Here is a 19703-nt window from a genome sequence, read left to right as displayed (position 1 = left end):
CCCTGGAAGATACCAGGAGAATCTTTCCTTTAGTTCTCTGTCTACTTATTTCCCTTTCCTTTTCCTTCCCCTACTCACTGCTGCCTCTCCTCAGAGAGAGCTACAGCTCTCTAGCATGTTTGTACAGAACCCCCACTCACATCTTCACCCTTCACCTCCTTTGCTACAAAGGTCATGCTGTTCTATTCCTGGACCTGTTCTAGCCTACTTAGCAACCAGAAGCTTTGTCCCATCTCCTTCACGGTCCCATTTACCCAAGGGCACAGATGGTTAGATCTCTCAGGTGTCCTGGTATACTGAGTTGAGGTGCTTTTTTTTTTTTCTTTTTTGGTTTTGGATCTGATTATTTGTAAATCAAAGGGGAGAGAACAAAGGAATGACTCACCATGATGCACCTATCATGATGTTGGCCTCACTCTCTCAGATTGTTCTTTTAATCCTGGTTTAGTATGATTTTCTGTTGTGAAGAAGTATTGAAATAAATAAATTAATAATTCCACCAGTCAAGACAATGATGTGTTTTTTATCTTTATATTAATGTATTGTCTAATGTCAAACAAACTTTAGTGACTACTACATTAAAGATATTTTCATGTGCTTATTTTTCTCCATATATTCTCTTAAGTGACATTTCTATTTAAGTCTCATGCCCTTCTTTTTTTAAAAATTGAATTTGTTTATTTTTACCAACAAGTTTTGAGAGTATTTCTGTATTCTGGATATAAATCCTTTATTACACATGTAATTTGCAAATATTTGTTCTCAAGTCTATAACTTATATATTCATTTTCCTAGGAGTATCTTTTGCAGAGCAAAAGTTCAATTTGTAATTTTTTTTTCTTTTAGGATCATGCTTTTGGTGTTATATGTAAGACCTCTTTTCTAGCTCCAGGTCATGAAGGTTTTCTCCTATGTTTTTATCTAAATCTTTTATAGTCCTATATTTTCTATTTAGGCCTGTGATCCATTTGGAGTTAATTTTTGTATGGATGTGAGGTTTAGGTTGAAGTTTATTCTTTTGCATATGAATATCCAAATGTTCTAACACTGTTTGTTGAAAAACTGGCAGTACTCTTTATCACATCACAATGTATTTTAATTACCTCTTTCAATAACTAATTTCCATTGAAGTGTGTATTTCTTTGGCACTGAGTCTGCAAGTCCCTTTGATGCTGGAAATCCATCTTAGAATCTTGAACCATCAATGCTCAATAAAAATTGGTTGAATTAACACATAATAAAACAATGAATTCAGATTTTCTTGTGCAATGTAGAAATGTTCAGAAGTATGTGTAATGTAGATGACTTTTTTTTTCTTTCTTCTTTTCCCTTTTCAGAGAACATATGCCACCCATAACCTTGGTAAGGGTAGTGTATGTTTCCTGTGACTTAGGCCATATATGATTGGACTAGAAGTAGAAATATAAATCAAAGGGGGGCAACTAGTTTTTCCGTCCCCCAAATTGGATTGGGACATGATGAGAACAATTCCGACTTCTCTGGGTTCTGTATCTGAAATATTATATAGACTCAAGGGCTGAATATACAATGTTGAGGTGGCAGTGATATACTATGTAAATGTGGAGTAGAAAATGGAATAGTTACTTGAGAAGCAAAAATTAAGACAGAAACAGAAGGGTAAATCCCTGACAGCAGATTTCCTCAGTGTGGGCCGCATTTTTTGAGAGTCCTGATTTTTAAAGCTAGCTTAATTGGGGGTTTGTCTCATTGTAATTAAATAGTCTAACCAAAGCAAGGTAGTAAGAACAATGAAGAAATAATATTTGTCTAATTAAAAAAGATAACCTAAGAAGGCAAGTAGACTCTGTGGAATCTTTTTAAGTCTCAAATGAGATGGTATATGTAAGATTTTATTAAGAATAGTTACACCATTCTTAGAGTCAATACATACATCCATGTATGCTTAATTTAAATAATATCAGTGCCATTGGGAGTAAAGCAGTAGTACTCTTTTCAAAATGGTTTCTACTCTTCTCAAGATTGATTCATTCAGTAAGTTAGTCCTAAGCACTGGATGTTGGTTATAGAAAGATGGACCATAGAGTTTGTCCTTTACAAGCTCTGAGTCTAGCAGGAGAAATGGGAAGTAACAAATAATTACCGTTTGAGGTGCCTGGGTGGCTCAGATGGTTAAACTTCTACCTTCAGCTCAGGTCATGATCCTGGGGTCCTGTGATAGAGCCCCACACTGGGCTCCTGGATCATTGGGGAGCCTGGTTCTTCCTCTCCCTCCACTTCTCCCCCTGCTCATCCTCTCTCTCTATCTCTCTCTCAAATAAATAAATAAACTCTTTAAAAAGAAATGAAAAAACAAAAAAACCCCACAAATAACAATTTAGGACTCTGATATAAGTATACAAGAAACAATAGCAAACCATACCAGTTCATAAATAAGCACTCATAACATTGGAGGCTCCTGACAGGAGCTAGTCAATGTAGTCAGGGAAGTGTTCAAAGGGATTTGGGATTTGAGGACTGAGTTATGTGTGTGTAGAGAAGAAAATGAAGGTATTGAAGGTAGAAGAGCTTCCTGAGAAAATGAAGGTATGAAAAGTAGAAGAGCTTCCTTTACATGTACCAATATTAATAAAAATATAAATATTGCTCAGCTGTTTTTGAAGGGTTTGGGCATACATTCAAAGTTACGTATAGCTTTTCCATGCCTTATTTGCTTGGAATAGCAAAGGGCAATAAATGTAGAGAGTGATAAATTTAGTGTAGAAAATGCTCTCAGAGTTCAGCTACAATTTTGGGGAAACATAAGAACAAAGGAAAGATGTTACTGCCAGAGCTTGAGGAAGAAGCTGTTTCATCGTGTGTTGACAGTAATTTAATAAAAAAAGTTAACTTCTGGACTGGCATTCAGATTTCCTTAGTCTCTCCTGATGATCAAGGGCATTCTTTGTTAAGTCTAATGTTTTGGTCCTTAAAGTTGCCTACTGTGCAAAGAAGCTGTCAATCGCATACTTTAAAAAAAGTATACAGCAGAAGGGTTCTAAAGGGAAATCAAATTATGGTCCATTTGGAAATGTCACAACTAAGTGGGACCAGCAAAAATGAAGGGGTTCATTGACTATTCAAATTGGTATATAAGGAGTTGCATGTTTTTGCTGCTAATCAAAGATAAAGCTGGCCTTTGAGCTGCCTGTGTGGAGCCTGAGACCACCCAGGCTTTAGCTAATGTTAGTGTTTACATGACATGTTGGAAACAAACTGGGCAATTACAAAGGCCCAGTCTAACTAGATCCTAACAGGCAAAGTGCCCTCTGATCCACATGTTAATAGCTTTGACCTTCATTGGTTTTTAATCTCATTCTGTCTGGCAGAGTAAATGAACTCTAGGTTATACTGTACAGAAGAGTCTTTTTTGTTTTTCCTTCCTTTTTTTTTTCCTTTCCTGATATTGCCAGGGAAAATGAAAGTCTGTCTTTTTTCAGCTGGGTATATCACTGAGTGTATGCACAGAACGCCTGCTGATTGACTGTGCTTCAACAAAGGCAGATTCAGTTTGCAGCTGATAAGGAGCAAAGTCATCCATGCCATGTTTACAAAGTAGGCAAGGAGAGTGAAAAATTAGTGATAAAAGAGCTAATCTTATTGTTTTGCTGGATGAGAGAATGGCACTTTTGTGCTTGCTTTTAAGAGGAGCTGGCATGTTGCCTCTCCTTCCCCCTCTATGCTTTGGCAGCAAAACAATTTTCAGATTCCCCAAAGTGTTATAGATTAGAAAGGACACAGTGATGTTGGAAGGGTTTCCTAACATTGAGAAGGGTACACACTGAACTGGAGATTGGCTGTTTATTCTATGTGCCCATGACCCACACTGCATAAACTTCTGTTTTCTCCCTTTGGTATTTCTAAAGCAAAAGATAAATATTTGGGCTGTCAGACAAATTCATTAGTGTTTAATTGTCTAACACATTTAAATGCTTAGTTGTGCTAAGAATCGTTTGAAGTACCCTCATAATCTGGTATAGATTCTGTCAGGGGTTACCTGGGTCTCTGTGAGTAATAGGACATGTGGCTGAAGGAAAGGATCTGGGAAGAAGGATGTTTTTGTTCTTTTAGTTCATAACTACTTAGTTGTAAGGTTCATTAGGTGGAAGAAATAGTAGTGTATAGTAGTTCTTGGTGTGATTAAGAAATGTCTCTGCATTCAAATTATTTGTGGTCATAACTTCAACATTTTCTCAGTTTTTCTAAGGGAAAAGTAACAGATAATCTTTTGGTGAGAGGAATATCCTAGGTTTTATAGTTCCTCACTATATTGATTTTTGCATTTAGTGGTGACCTGCACAGACCTGTAATGATGGTAGCCATGTATCTATTCCAGGTTATCTGGATCATTCACTCATTCATTCATTCAACATAATGTTCATTAAAGACCACTATGGGCCAGGTGCTGGTGCAACTGAGGGAGTAAAACATGAATACCCCCTTCCAGGAGTTCCCAGTCTTGTAGGGAGGACAGTTAAGCAGACAAATAACCATAATACGGTCTACTAAATTTGATAATAGAGGTGCTTATAGAGCACAGAGATACCTTTCCTTGAGTAGTGGAGGAAAGCTTCCAAGTAGATGACAATTAATTGTATCTTGAAGAATGTGTTAGTAAGTCAGGAAATGACAAGCAGTTTAGAATGACCAGAGAGCCCCACTCCTCGGCTGTCCTACAGAGTTCTGTGCAGGGTATACAAGACCACAGAACAGATACAACTTTATTCATCTAATGGGAGTTTACAATTTACTTACTTGACAAATATTTATTGAATACCTAATCTGTGCTGGGCACTCTAACAGACATTCGGAATAGAGAAACAAATGAGATAGTCTTAAAACTCACCACGGATTGTTAGTTCTAAGGAAATATATCTCAAGACAACTATGTATATATTATTGAACAGAATATACAGATTTATGCAATCAAACATGAATATTTCATATACATTTTGTGCTTGCAAGAGTAGCTTTTGGCAATGCCCTTAAACCCCAGAAGGATATGTTGATTTTATTCTAACATCTGGTATACTGTCATCAGTGCTAAGCTGAAAAACTTTCATCAGTACTAAGAAGGTGTACATGAAGAACTGGGTGGGGGGGACATGGGGTTGGAGAGGAAGGGAGACACTAAGCATCTAAAAGTTTGCATTGTATATCAAAGGAAACGGAAGGAAATGGAACACTGTAAGAGGACTTGAAGCAGGAATGGCTTGATCGATTTAGGGCTTTAGAAGGATCACTGTGGTGTTAAGTACCCATAAGTACATCTGAGATTATGCTTTAAAAATATGGTCCCTATACCTGTTTTTTTCATTTTCCCTCTATGTATTGAATCATTTGATGGTTTCCATCAATGTCCAAGCAGCTAAAGCTAAGGACTCAAGATGGACAACCTGAAAAAGGTGAATATAGGCAAGAGAATTTGCCTTTGTGGCTTTTATCTTAAAGATAAAAGATTTTATCTTAAAGATGAGGTCACTAAAAGCATGAGTTGAATGTAAAAGTTGGAAACACTTTATTATATTTTGAATTGAATTAACTTTTATTTAAAGGATCTCAAAATAAGTCACATACACTAGATGGGTCATTTTTCAGACAGAGATTGTTTGGCTGCAAGTAGTTGAAAAACAGTCAAACTAGCTCAAGTTGCAAAGGGAGAATATATTGAATGTAGCAAGACATTAGGAGGACTATAGCTAGCATACAGAATGATAACAAGTCTGAGACCAAGGGAGTTATTATCTTTCTGTATCTTTTGTTGCATATTGAATATTGCATATTGAATAGCTTCATCCTCTACTATAACAGCAACACATATTTTCCTTGTTTATTTGATTTTTTTTAATGAGCATGTGTAAAAATGTGCACACCAAATTATATCCTTTCAGTCTAGATGTTACCAGAGATTAGAGAACTTCAAATTTTTCAGGGAAGAGAATTGGATTTGTCAATTTGAATATAGTACCTACTCTGGGTAAAATTGCTGTGACTGGGAGGAGGTCCCGAAACAGCTCATTCATCAAGATATGGAAGCAGACTCTGGAAAGTTCTATCAGAAGAGGGATTGGGTTAGGTGTAATAATTAGACAAAGAAATCACTGGACTCTCTAACAATTTCCACAAAGAGAGCCTGGCAGATCCTCAATATTAGTGGGTATATCTTCTGTAGGAGGAAGACCACTCATTCTTTTTCTAGACTTTCTTTCTCACCGTGATGTTTTATAAAGCACAGATTGCTGTATTAGTCCTAAGTATTCAGGTTGCGGTGTTAAAACTGAACTCATACTGCTAAAAGACATTGCATTGCATGATTTTTTCCAACTTGTTTAGATAATATGTTGGTTCCAAGCACAACTAGATTTTGCTACTCTGATAATCTAAGCAAGAATCTGTTTCTGTCTCTCTCTAGGCTCTGCTTTCCTTGCTAAAGGCTTTATTTTCAGATGGGGTTTCTATCATGTGGTAGAAAAGATGACCACTACAAGCTCCTTACCTAAATCCTGTTTACAGTGTTGGTGGATAGGGGAGTTGCTACTTTCACTCCAAAAAGAATTTAGGCTCCAAAATGAGAATGCAAAATTAAAATAAAAATTTATATTTTATTTCCATTTTCTAGGTACTGAGTTGAATTTTGTAGGAAAAGAAGCAATTTTTGACCTGAACTTTCTAAGAATTCACTGTATCATATGTGAACATAAGTAGGATCACAATGTGGAAAATATGAATATTGAAACTGAAGACTGTAGAATACAAGACACCATGCTATCTTATAATAACTGTAAAGGCATTCGCATAATGCAGTTTTATTTGTTTATTTGTGTCTACTATGAACCATGGCAAAACTTCTAAATTGATTTTTAAAAATTTACTTGTTTTGATGTGTCTTTTTCTAAATCCTTAAGTATGAGATTCTTATTCAGCAGCTTTCAGGTGTTTTTAAATGTAGTATTTTATATCTGCGTACCTGGAATAGAATGTGTATTCTCCACTTTCTATTTTAGAAAGACTGCTTAATGTTATAAGAGGTGAAGTGAAGGATATTGATGTTCTAAGTAAGAGGCACTTAGGAGACTAAGTTAGAGTTGGCAGTTGTCTAATTTAGAGGTGATGAAAGCCAGAACCATATCATAGCTATAGAAGTAGAAAGAGTATAGATATGAGAGAGACATATTCATGTGAAAGAAAGTTTTATTTTTTTACAAGTTTTGCCCAATTCCTTAGCTGCATATTGCTGCTTTCCACATTTTTTATTGTTAGCAAAATAATAAAATTATGTCACTAAGTGGGCTGGCTAATAATTCTATGAAATTAATTTTAAGGGTCAGTTGAATAGGAGAATTCATATTAGTATAGTTTTGTTGAAAGAAATAAGAAGACTGGAGATAGTAGGAGCAAGAAATACTTATGCCTGCTAGAAATCAGGGTAGTAGAGCGCAATTTAAGTAAAAGATAACCGAAGGCTAGGGGTATGTGAAGCAATGTGAAGCTTGGTTCTGAGAGGAAAGAGGAGTTGTGATGACAATTTACTTCTCATGCCCCATTAGAGTTTTCTTTCATGACTTTGGCCTTAGGAATGTAGACCTTTTTGTTTTCCTTTACCTTTCGAGGTTAGTAAGTTGTCACAGCAGTGACATGCTCATAGGCTCTCAAAACCATTTTATTACAGTTGTAAAGCTAATCCAGGTGCACACTACATAAGAATAGTAAATGCAGTTTTAGGATACAAAACCTAGTTCTTCACTTTGGCCATTCTTCTCAGTGATCTGTCAGACTCATGATGAGGAATAGGTGGAGAGGGGTGTATGGATGGAAATTGCTAAACAATGTTTACATTGATCTGATATGTCTTTTTTCCTCTTTTCTTTAGTTTTTTTTCTCTTGTCTTTCTTTTGTTTTCTTTTTAAAAAAAATTTATTTATTTATTTGACACACAGAGAGAGATCACAAGTAGGCAGAGAGGCAGGCAGAGAGAGAGGGGGAAGCAGTCTCCCCACCAAGCAGAGAGCCCAATGCGGGCCCTGATCCCAGGACCCTGAGATCATGACACGAACTGAAAGCAGAGGCCCACAGAGAGAGAAGATGGGATACAAATTGTTGGGGAAAAATCAGCAGATAGAATAGGGCAGTAGCAGAACAAGAACATATGCTAAATAACTTGTCCTCTCATCCAGTGGTTATTCAGAAACTCTAAATTCTTTTGGATTAATAAGTTTCTTGTTTGAGATGCAAATAACTACTCACAGGTTAGTAATATTGACCATTCATACCATCTCCTTGTTGCTTATTTTAATCTTATTTACTTTTATTAGTTGAAGAGGCATAAAATTGGTTTACTTTTGCCTCAGAGGGCTGAACTAGGATCTATCACAGAAGGAAAGGATTTTCTAAGATGGAAAGTTGTAGGTTGGTAAGTTTCCAGTTTCTTTTGGTGTCAACTCAGGGAATTATGTGTTGCAAGAAATTCAAACATTGATTAAGAAGTGTGTACATGGGAGTTCATTTGTTAAAAGCCAAATTAAACATCTTAGGTAACTTAGTCAAGAAGGAAATAGTTGTGAGAGCTAGGGATTGCTAAGAGACACTGATGGACCAAGTTTGAAACAGATGAAGTCCAGTCAAAAGGTCTAGTTAGCATAAGCACTCCACAATGGAGGAACACCATCACAGAAATGGATAAATGTTTGCTTTATTTAAATATTTATTAAGTATCTATAAGAGCCAGTCACTGGGATAATATAGAGAATGAATAAAGGCTTGTTTTGTGGAGCTTATTTTTTAGTGGAGGAACCAGATACTAAACTAATAAATAAATGTACAACTCATGGAGTAGAGGTAAAGTTCTAAAATAACAAAACAGGTTCTGAAAAGCAACACAGAAAGGGTAGAGAATAATGTGGAAGGTATTAGAAACCTGGATGGAATGAGCCATGTGAGGCTTTGGGGCAAAAGTACAGCAGAGAGATGGAAAAACAACTACCAAATGTGTAGAAGGAGGGAGTATAGTTAAAACAGAGTGAATGGTGGAGGGGAATGGTAAAATGAAAGAATGTCAATTACTCCTCTAACTTTAGTCTCTCCCTCTAAGATGTAAGGTCTTTGAAGAGAGAATCATATTAAATGAACTTAAAATTTGCACTCACTTCTTGGCTAAATAAGGAAGAGAACAGGCACAAGCTGGTAGAGGACTTTCTAGAGACACCTTCAGCATCTCGAGAGGATCTTGAGGGCATTACAATCACCATCCTTCTCAGAGGAGGAAGGTAGAGTTTCCAAAGGGGAAAACTGAGGTATAGTTAGGAAGGAGGATTAATGGTTGGAACTGAACAGCAAATGTCACTGTGGATAATTAGCTTATGTGACCTTTAAGATCCTTTCAACACAAAGATCGATTGAGTGATGGAGGTGAAAGAACGGAGACAAAAAGGGAAAGAAAAAGGAGCTGAAAAAGAAATGAGGTGACCTACCATGTGTCAATCCATTCCCCCTGGCTTCTCCCAAATCTCAATCTCCAATACCACATAAGTGATGCTCAGATTGTTCACAAGACACAGAGACAAACGCTGTGGAGGACATTTTTTTTTTTTTTTTAACAAAGGATAAATATTATGGAAAATAAAGAAACACTGACAGGGGCTGTTCACAGCTGAACGTCTAGGAGACCCAACGTGTTCTAGAGGGGCAATAACACCACCATGAGCCAGTCTTGGAATGGGTTTGTCCACTGCTCCTTTATTGCAAGAGTCGCTTCTTTCTAGCTCTTTTACTGAAGTGAACTGTTTCTATCCCATTCCTGACTTCTCCTCTTATTTTGGCTTTTCCACGACTTTTGCATAGTACCCGCTCTTCACACATTCATTTACATTTGCTCCACTCCACATCTGATCTCTGGGTGTCTTACATTCAAACTCACTGCGAAGATCTAATAAGATAGTTTGGTTATCACTATTTATTATTATCTCGCTATTTCTCACTCTTGGTAATGACGCAGGCTGCTGGCCAACCCTTGGACTGCTACCTTGATTCAGAAACCTTGATTTAGGGATCTAGAAAGGATAGCAATAAACTTAGTTGGTGAGTGTAGTAAGTTCTAAGGGTTTCTTAGATTTTTTATTGCAAAAAAATACTAAATGTCTGCTGTGTGGAAGACATTTAAAGCAAATTATTTCTGACTCTGAGAACACCCTTATTATGTAAATATAATATATTTACATAATATATTATAAATAGGTACATAACTATACCTATTTTTTACTTCCAATGTCATACAACCAGCAAATGGATAAGCTAGAATTTAAATCCAAAGTCTATATTTTCTTTGATGACATTTAGTGTATAGTTCTTTTAGTATATAGATCTCTGGGGAAGTGAAAGGCTATTTGAAAAGAAATAGTGACAGTCTAAGAGGTTCGTTCATATTCTATAAAAAAAGTCAAAATAAATTTTGATGGATTATGGGCTTGCATGGTTTCATGCTTCCATTAATTGATCCATAAATGATTTTGAATAGATATTATATGCATAGGACTATATGCATAGGACTATAGAAATAAAATGATGAGTAGGAATAATATTACCAGATATAAATCCAAATGGTTTAATATGAGATAACATTTACTATGCTCTTTTGTGATCAGAGTATCTGAATACTAACTACGAAAATCTGGCAAATGCTTCCTTGCAAAATAGAGAATCGCTAAGTAATGAAGGAACAAGTGAGAAAGGAATCTTAAGGGGATAAAACGTTCAAGTAAAATATTCCATGTAAATCTTGAAATAATAAGAGAAAAGGATAACAGTGTTACCTTTTTCCTGGAGCTCATGAAAAACCATTGTCCCAGAACAGTTACTGAATGGTAGCAAGATCTTCTTCTGCAAGGACAACTGGATATATGCTAACAAATAAAGCTTTCTTTTGAAATGATACCATTTGTTTTGTGAAAGAATTGTCAATGAGAACAAATATTTATATATATATTTTTTAAAGATTTTATTTTTTGACAGAGAGAGAGAGAGAGAGATCACAAGTAGGCAGAGAGGCAGGCAGAGAGGAGGGGGGAAGCAGGCTCCCTGCTGAGCAGAGAGTCCGATGCGGGACTCGATCCCAGGACCCTGAGATCATGACCTGAGCCGAAGGCAGCAGCTTAACCCACTGAGCCACCCAGGCGCCCCGAGAACAAATATTTTAAAATGCCAAAAATTATAGATACTTTGGCTTTTTCTGAATGTATTTATTTATTTATTTTTTGGGTCAAAACCAAGAAAGATGATATCAACAGGACATGGTGTGTTATATATGTATCATAATTAAATAGGTGCAAATTTACTGGCACACAACCTAAATGTGCCACATTATCTGATGGGTGAACTTCACTGTGCTCTCCTTGGTCGATGAAGAAAAACCAGTACAAGTGGAAATGTGGAGCTGGTGGCCCCTGAATGAGCCCCAGCATTATAATGAGTGTCCAAAATAACTCTTAAAAATTCTTAGCAGGCCATATTTAACTAAAATTCTAAAGAAAATTACTGCATCTACATGAGGGATACATGGCCAATTGTGAGTATAGATTGAAGCAGCTGGGAAAAAGTGGTTGTTCATACATCTGTTGGTTTTGCCAGATAGCTTGCAGTTAAATTCTGACCTAACTTTAAGCACATAAAAGTGCCCACCCCTGCCTGCCTCCTGTCTCTGGACTTCTTTCACCACAACTGAAAACCACTTTTTCTCTTAGCCCATGGCTGGGTGGAAAGTTATGGAATGTGAATTTAATCACAGACTATTTTTTCTTCTTTTACATTCTTAGGTCAGTTATACTGCTGCTGTCTTTACAGAAATCATCACAGCCATAAATATATCTACCACATATCAATTTAAAGACATAATGAAAAGTGAATCTGTAATGAATTCCCGTTGGAAGTTCTGGGTTTTACCTTTTCCTGATCGGCTGAGGTAACATTTGTTGAAAATGAAAATATTGAAAAAAAATATCACATCAGAAATAGAAGTCCTGGGAAGAAAAGGATCATACCTTGAGTGAACTTTGTATATTTGTTTTAGCACAAGAATTTAATATTTAAAAATGTCTATTGTTTTTGTTTTTCAGACCAGAGGTTTTTCTTATTCTTTCTTTCTTAGGAATGCTGACACCTACTTATCAGGTATGGGCTGCCATTCAGTTAACAGGAGAATACTGTGAACATAAGAGGAAGAGGAAAGATTCCATGAATCATAAGGAAAACAATCCATGGCACTCTGGTTTGTGCCATCTTGAGGTCATGGTAGATAAAGAAATGAAAGATCTGGTTGGTTTTGTCCAGCAAGTTGCCTGAAGATGATTGAAACCTTGATTAGTGTGAGCTGTGAACAGAGGGAGAGCTTTGTTTTTCTCTCCCTATCTCCAGCTTAGGTAGAAAATACCCACTTTTGTGTTTGAAGATTATGAAGAAAATCTGGACCTGGTAATCTTTTGAATGGCGACATGAAGTTAGGATTAAGATGCTGGAGGCTTCGTTTTTAAGATATATGGGGGAGGTTCAGCAAGAGGGCACATCAGAAATGCAGCTGGTGCCTGATAGCCAAATGTTTGAGGTCTCAGTTAATGCTTTGCTAGAGGAACTAGGATTTTGTGATTAACTTTTAGAAGAAGTGTCAGGAATGCTTTCAACACATAGGTTATGACATTAACGACAGCATAAAGAAATCTTGTATGTCTTCTGGGTCAAGAATTGGAGGGGCTTGGAAGGGCTTAGCATTCTCTAAATCCCCAGCAATGATGTGCAAGGTGGATTTCAAAATTAAGACAAATAATCCCCTAAAACAAAGTGTCCCCATTCTTTTGCTTCAGAGAAAGTTCCTAGAACTGGCATGCTGGGTTTTATTTTTGTTTGTTTGTTTTTCTTTGCATGCTGTTTTTTGAAACCAAATACTTAGGTGTATGAGAAAAACAAAACAAAACAAAACAAAACAAAACAAAACGTTTCTTCTGAGAATACAATTTTTTCTTTTCCACCTCTTATTGAAGTTAATAGGGAGATACCTGGAAAAACCCACACATTTTACCTTGTCTTTATCTCTCTTCATATTGTCTATGCAGATAAATTCTGGGGTCATTTTTGATAAAGACACAGAAGTGTCCTAGAGACCTTGGTTATTCTAATTATGTCACTGTATGTTACGACTTTGTTAAATTAACATTTATTAAGTGGAGCATAGGGTGCTGGATGGTTGGACGTAGTTCAACAAAATATCAAAAGAGAAGTTGAAATAGAGAACTTTATTACTTACAGGACCTGGGAGACGTATGTGGTATGCCTTGAGGGACCACATGGGGAAGTCAAGGCAGAGTACAGGCAGAGACAGAGAGATATGCCTTTATTAAAGTCCATGGGTGGAATGCTTTGGAGTTTCTGGGCTAAGCCTTCACTGGTCAATTTAAGCCTAAAAAACAGGGTGTTGGTAAACCCAATGGGGTTCTTATCTAAAGGGTGCATAAGAGAAGGGCTCTGAGAGGTGTGTGGGGGGGTGGAGATTGCTGATCACAAGTGCTATTGGGGAACTGATATCAGGAATTTTTATTTGTGACTCTGTGGGCTCTTATCTAGGGCTTGCACGAGGGGGGCTAGTATCAGTTTAAGGCCCCCACATGTCACTTGGTCACACAAAATAGACGCCAAGGCAGCAATACCATGGACTCTTGATATGGTATCAGAGGGATTGCTTTGTCCTGAGAACAACCTAACCCAACTTGCAAAGTTCTGAATACAGGAGCCACTCTACCAAGGCCAACTGCTCTATGGCAAAAAGATACAGCATAATTAGCTCCGCTGATATCCTCTTGAACAAAATGTCAGTTCAGAAACCTGAAGTGTTTGCTAATGACAAGGGCCCAACTGTCCCATAAAACTAGAAAAGTGGTGTTTGTTGTCTATTTCAAGAACTGGAAATGAAAATCTTAATGACACAGGAAATGCTCTTCAAAGGCCAAGAAGTCTTAGTGAAAGATAAGAGGATCAATCAGTCTTAAATACGAGGTTACTAAGAGTAAGAGACGGGATGCTGCCAGCATGGATATGTATTTCAAAAGGCATGAATAAAACCCAGAAATAGTGTTAATTTTACTTTGAAGTATATAATGAAACCCCTCAAGTACCTAGGCTTCAACACCCCTTTCCCAAAATGACCAAAATTTCCATTTTTGAGCATTTATCATTTCGCCTTTTTCCGTTCCCCAAGTCTTAACAGAATTTTAAAAGAGCAGCTAATAAATGAAGTATACTTCAGTTTCATGTAATGGATTGGATCAGAAGGGAACTGATAAGATGATATTGGAAAAACAGGCGGGGGGTCGAAAAGCTGCAAAAGTGCTAAGCTGTAAGGGTTCAATTGATTCCTGGCGCGCAGGTTTACAGTCCCCAGGTTATTCCAGCAAATGGAAAGGGAGCACTCCCTGCGCTATTAACAATGAGGCTCTTCCTGAGGGACTGGTTACAAGCAGGGCCAGAGGTGATGAGGGGGAGATAAGGCCAATTAAGAATTCAGACTGAGAAAGCAGGAAACAGAAGCCACAGGGAGAATTCCAAAGGGGAAGATGGGAAATGAGACTCTGGGTCACTGTAGGCATTCAAGGTAGAATACAAATATGAGCTTTAAACCTGCTCTAGAGAAACTCATTTTAGTGGGAGACAGGATCAAAGGAGGCCAAAGCTTTGCAATGTGGTTTCTAAAGGCAAGGCACAGGGGCAGAATACCTGAGTAGAAACTTAGCATTAAAACCTAGCCCAGTGCTTATCATCCTTTCTGTGTTCTTAGCACACTTTGGGATATTAGAAATTTTAGTAGTGTACTTGAAGGAATTGAAAAGCTCAGAACAAAACTAAGCAATTCAGCAATAATTCCAACACAATCACTGCCGTGTGTCCATAATAGCACCCCAGGGATTGAGAAGTAGTGGGGCATGTAGCTGGGAGCCAGAGGGAGGGCAGACAGGATACTGGCTCCATGACCTTGGGCCCAAATACGTAATGACTCTAATCATCAGGTTCTGCATCTGTAAAATGGGGAAGAAGAGTAGGACCTCCCTCCTAGGGGTGTTAGAAAGATTAACTGAAACCACCCTTGGAGAGGTTACAGCCCCCTGGCTCTTGTGAATGCACATTATCCCCCTGTCCCCTTGCTCCTTAGCCCTTGGCACCATTCACTGTCCTGATAGCATTCTCTTGCACTCCAGCGACCAACTTCTTACCTGGTTCCAGTCAATGCGAGATCTTCCTTGGGCAAAGACGAGCCACCTCTTACCTTACTCACAGTGAGTTGTAGTTCTGCTCTTAACAGATCACACGATCAGCTCACCAAAATGTCCTGTCTGGTAGTCATTGTAGTAAAAATATATCTACAGGGGTAGCAAAAACCAATTTCATACATTGAACAAAATTAGGGAACACAGGTTAGAAAGGGTCACAGTACACTAGGGTGCCTTGAGCTAGCCATTCTAGAATGAGTTTCATAGGGAAAAGATAAGTTTGTTTCCCCCTCAAAGCTGATCTTTCCTTCTCCCCTAAACAGTGAGCTGATTGTTAGGTCCGTAATCAAAGGAGCCAGACTGATACAAAGCGAAGGTCAAGCAAAGCTTTATTTCACGCCAAGCATCGATAATCAAACCGACTGGTTGGGGCCGCCTCTAGGTGGCGACCACCCCCAGCCTCACAGACTAACTTTTTATAGAGCAAAGGTCATGTGATTGAGTGTAGCCACACATAGGTGGCCAATGAAATTGCAACACACAGAGAAAGCTGCACTGTCATGCTAGGTCACACACAGTGGCCAATTGAATTACAGTTCACCCCATAGTAGCTATTTGAACTAGTCTATCTCCTTGGTCAGAATTGGCGCCCAAAAGGTGCCCAAAAGGCGGGGCCCACACTCCTTGGTAACTAGGGAGACAATATGCATACTCCACTGATTGGATGTCTCCACCTGACCCGACTTATCCCTGCATTTGGGCTCTGTTATCTCCACCTGACCTGACCCGCCCTTGTATTTGGGCTCTGTTATCAGGTACTGATGACAGTACTTTACTGGTTTCCCGGACTTGCTTTTAAGTAAGTTTCCTTGGTGGTGGGGAGGGTCAGTTTAAGTTTTACTGTATAAACAACAAAATGGCTCTTCAACCAACGTGGAGCCGCTCTGGCTAAATAAGCCCTTACACTGATAAATTACTTAACTGTTTTGTCTCTAAGCTGAGTATTGCCATGCACTACAGAAAGTGATTTACATATATCATATTTTTCCTTTTTCCCAAGCAATCCTTTGAGATAGATAATATTATTTGCAAAAAATCATTTTATAATTAAGAAACCAAGTAAGATTAAGTTAGTAAGATAATAATATCAAATTGAGCTTAAGTAACATCAAATTGAATTATTTATGACTTCAAAGCTTATGCTTTAGAACTTGCCTTTCGAAGTTTTTTGTGATGCTAAAGTTGCTAGTCCTAGGACAACACTTTGAGAAACTCTGCTGTCCTATCTCCTCAAATCCTTGTTGAGTTCTTCCAAAAACCACTTTAAAATGTGTATTGGTACTCCTAAAGTGAAAACAACACTTTGGAGGGAAATCAGAAATAATTCTCCACCAGGAAAGTTTTGATGATCCTTTCTAAGTTAGATACTGGCACAACAACCCCCTATAGTGGATGACTTCTCCAGTGGCTGAAGGTATTTTGGGTGAACTTCGTATTTCCCACCCTGCCCAGGGCACATAACTTTGGTACTACATTGCCCAACTCTGTGATTTATTGTCATTTCTAATAAAATAATTCTATGCATGGTAAAACAAAGCAAGAAATGAGGGCCTAGAAATGGTTGTGGTTTGTTGATGGTAGCTCCACTTTTATAATGTTTGTTTGTTTCTGAGATTTTGAAAATTGCTTTAGAAAGCCTTAGGGCAGAAAACTTCACTTAATTAAAATATTTTAAATCCAACCACAAAAACTTCAGTTCATAAAGCCTCAGGGTACAGCCAGCAATTGTTAAGAAACTCAAATGGAATGGGGCGGATGAATATAATAATGTGGGGTATAGGTTTTTGGTATTATTTCTGCTTCCTGGATTGAAATAATTAGGCAACAGAAAATCTTTAGTTAACTATTGGAATTCTGAGGATACTCATTAATCACTAGTGTTTCCCAAAGAGTGTTCACGGAGCATCGGGGTAATGATACAGTTTGTTCAGTGAAGAAAGCATTCCTTTTGAAAATAACTTTAGAAAGGATTGTACCCTTCTCTTGGAGATAGACATTTCCCATTTGCTTAAGAAAGGCTCTTAGAAGTCCTTCAGTGAGGCAACTTTCTTGACTCTGTTTAAATGATCATTTCCCAAAAGGTTTTGGCCACAGGGCTTCTTTCCCTATTCCTTCCCCCTAATTTCCACCCCCAAAGAACAGCTTTTCACAAAATATGGAACTAAAAACATCTGAGGAAATACTGATACACACATTTTTAAACCAATACTGACACTGAACCAGTTGTATATATACATTATTGCAAAGCCAGGCTCTTCGCATCTTTAACTCTTACTTTTCACCAAGTATTGTCTATTTGCTCTTTCCCGAAATAAAGACCTGAACCTATGTAGGTACCACTTGACTGTTGAAACACAGAAGCAGTAAAAGATGCCAGGGTTGCTCTCTGGTTTATCAGTAGGTGGGATTCAGTGCAACCATAGAAATTTGGTCTAACCTGAGGGAAGGTCAGTTACATTTGTGGAAAGTTTGAAAACAAATTTAATTTCATTACCTCCAATAGATAACTTTTATTTCTTGAGTGCTGCCTAGGAAGGGTCCTTGGGTCCTTGGGGGGAATCTATTCTAATGACTAGAAAAAGGTGATTTATAATTACAATAGCACTTGTTTATCTATTAAATTGTACCTACATTGTCTGGAAACTACTTGCCTAATCAGTGGAACGTTTTTCTCTTTGGAAATATTAATTTGCTTAGCACATTCATTTTTCCTAGGTACAGGAAAGTAATCTTCAACCACTTTTCCCCCAGCTAGAGGAAAGGTAAACTTTAACCTAACCATTTTTCTAATTATCAAACATTTTGAATTAATGGGGTCCAAATTAATTAAGGTTTTATTATAGTTTCATCCTTAGGAGACAAGGTTTCATTTCCCTCTTTTGAAGTATTTTCCATCTGAATCAAAAGAAGATTAACCTTACCACTCTCATTGCTTGAAGCCAATGGGTTTCAACTTCTTTTTTCCCTCCCCAACATACCTGAGGGTTATGAAACACTCCCTATGTAAAGAGAGGATGAGGTGTGTGGGGGGTTATAATTAGGAAAATCTCCCTGGGTGATTCTGATAAGCTCCCTACCCCTTCTTGAGAATCCTGGCTTTATGCCTTTGATTAAAACCTTGTAACCCTCAGGCAAACATAGAATTGGGGCAGGAAGGGCAAGAGAGGCCCTGACAGGACTCCAGCTAAGCTAGTGCTCTGATGGCAGGGGGTTTTGTCATAAGTGGTCAGCTAAGCTGTGGATAATCAAAAGTATAGCAGGCACCATAAGCCTTACTAGCACGGTTAGCTGTCTCTACCATTTGCCCTGAATACTGGGTGTTGATAATCCAGGCGGACCCAGAAGAAAAGAGGTTGAAGGTCTTTGGTGCAAACAGAGATGGAGATTTATAGTTCATCTACCTGACAATGGATCCACGAACGAGATGGAAGAGAGAACTCCGTCTAGGTGCTTTCTCACATTTTCTTCAAGCTCAACCACAGTCTCCTGAGGTCACTGATAAGGAGATAGGCTACTAAATATGGGTTCATAAATAATAGGGGTAGGGTGTCTGCAAATTAGACAAAATGAGGGGCTAAAATAAAGCTTTTAAAGAAGGAAATTAGCAGTATAGTGGAAGTTATTAATGGAAGAACCATAGCCATGGTTTTAAGTTTTTACTATGTTTTTTGAAGTTTCAATGAAATAGAACAGCTGATGAAGATAAGCATATATTCAGAAATTTTATTTTTACTTGTAAACAACATATTTAAATGTGAATAAGGTAACACATGTCCTTTGATATTGGTAAACTGAATCTCATAGGCTATTAAACAAAAAGCTCTTGGGAAATAACTTGGTCTTACCTAATGCCCTTATTGTTTTACTCTGGCCCAGGACTCCTTGGGTGCTTTTTAAACTACATCTGTATTTATTTAAGTTCCTTTTAACTGGTTGTCCACTTTTGATAACATTCCATTTGTCACCTAAATAGTTTAACTTGAGGGCAGATCTGTTGATTAGAGGTCTAGACTAGTATAAAAGAGGATTTCCCCCCTTTTGTTGCTGTTTCCTTTAACATGTTACAGGATATTATTGAGAACATATGAATGCTAAATGACTGTTATGTTCACTTGTCACTGAATTGGGTTTGGATCACCAGGATTGGGCTAGTTGTCAAGAGATCTGTTTTCTCATAGTTCTAAGAACAAGTGAATAAATCACTTAAGCTTTCAGAATTTCAGTTTCCTTATCTATTGAATAATTGTCTCTCCCTTAGGCACCTGTCTGATTTTATAGGTCTGTGACATTTGACTTAAGTTTTAGGTTTTGGACACTAGATGGTGATGTTGTGCTGCTTTAAGAAGTCTGACCCAGTGTAGTGAGGTCTAGAATGAGGCTTCTCAC

The 19703-nt window shown here is 37.7% G+C and overlaps 1 pseudogene; it reads left to right on the top strand.

The window, feature by feature from the left end:
• Positions 1-15327, top strand: part of LOC123942117 — a 163938-nt pseudogene extending 148611 nt beyond the window's left edge.
• Positions 15328-19703: the final 4376 nt, after the last annotated feature.

This window comes from Meles meles, chromosome 5 (genome assembly GCF_922984935.1).
Source record: "Meles meles chromosome 5, mMelMel3.1 paternal haplotype, whole genome shotgun sequence".
Taxonomy (NCBI): domain Eukaryota; kingdom Metazoa; phylum Chordata; class Mammalia; order Carnivora; family Mustelidae; genus Meles; species Meles meles.
This window is presented reverse-complemented; position numbering and strand designations above follow the sequence as displayed.